Below are 1,584 nucleotides of genomic sequence, written 5' to 3'. Positions count from 1 at the left end.
CAGCCCAAGTCAGTGCTGGTCCCAAGCCCGGATAAAATAGAGAGAATGATTACCTAAAAAAGGTAACACCGGCACTCTCCGTGGAAAGGAACTGGGGACCCTACCACGTACTCATTCCAAGAGAATCACAACATGAAAACTACAATTAAGTATCATGCTGTGACCACGGCGGCTCAGACATGAACCTACCGTTAAAAGAAGATATGTATGTGTGTGTAAACATACTTACATACATATATATATATATATAAATATGTAAGTATATATATATATATATATATATATATATATATATATATATATATATATATATATGTATGTGTGTGTGTACATAAACATACATACATACACACACACACACACACCACACACACACACACACACACACACACACACACACATATATATATATATATATATATATATATATATATATATATATATATATATATATGTATGTATATGTATATATATTATATATGTATATATATATGTATATATATATATACACATATGTGTGTATGTATGTATGTATGTATGTGTGTGTGCGTGTGTGTGATGTATGTGTGAGTGTATAAATACATGCATACATATATAGACACACATATATAAATGTATATATATATATATATATATATATATATATATATATATATATGTGTATATATGTACGTATGTATATAAATAATTAACGGTAGGTTCATGTTTGAGCCGTCGTAGTCACAGCATGATACTTAATTGTAGTTTTCATGTTGTGATGCTCTTGGAGTGAGTACGTGGTAGGGTCCCCAGTTCTCTCTATTTATCTGGGCTTAGGAACAGCACTGACTTCAGCTGGCTTGGCCACCCAGTGGCTAAATAGGCAATCGAGGTTAAGTTCCTTGCCCAAGGAACTTCATCGTATCTAGATTCAACTTACCTAAAATTATTCAAATCAGTGCGATGCGTGTGTGCGCGGATTCACCCACGCACTCGCATGCAGCGATTAGTGTGTGCACTCGCACTGAATTAAATAATTTTAGGCAAATCGAACCTAGATACGATGAAGTTACTCTAACCACTGGACCATATATATTTTTTAATAGCAATTCATTCCACTGCAGGACTTAGGCCTCTCCTATTTCATTACTGAGAGGTTATATGGCACTGCCACCCTTGCCTGACTGGATGCACTTCCAGAAAGACAGAGAGAGAGAGAGAGAGAGAGAGAGAGAGAGAGGAGAGAGTGAGAGAGAGAGAGAGAGAGAGAGAGAGAGAGAGAGAGAGAGAGAGAGAGAGAGAGAGAGAGAGAGAGAGAGAGAGAGAGAGATGAGAGAAAGAGAGAAAGGGGAAAGATTAATATTCAAAAGAAATAATCGGCATTATGAATGGATGTCTTAATGATCTTTTGTATCATCATTACTGCGTTCGCCGCGTACGCCGCGAGCGGGCGCAGAGCTAGCGAGCCAGGACGTGGCTCCGACTCAGTGGCCTGAGCGTCGGTCGTTAAGCGATGGGTTTCCGGTTGATCACCAGCTGTTCGCTCTGGGCTTGTGATTAACCGGCACTGGAAACGAGAGGGCTGCTGGGTCGGAATGGCCCGTG

This window comes from Penaeus monodon, chromosome 8, assembly GCF_015228065.2.
Source record: "Penaeus monodon isolate SGIC_2016 chromosome 8, NSTDA_Pmon_1, whole genome shotgun sequence".
Taxonomy (NCBI): Eukaryota; Metazoa; Arthropoda; class Malacostraca; order Decapoda; family Penaeidae; genus Penaeus; species Penaeus monodon.
Note: the sequence above shows the minus strand (reverse complement) of the source record.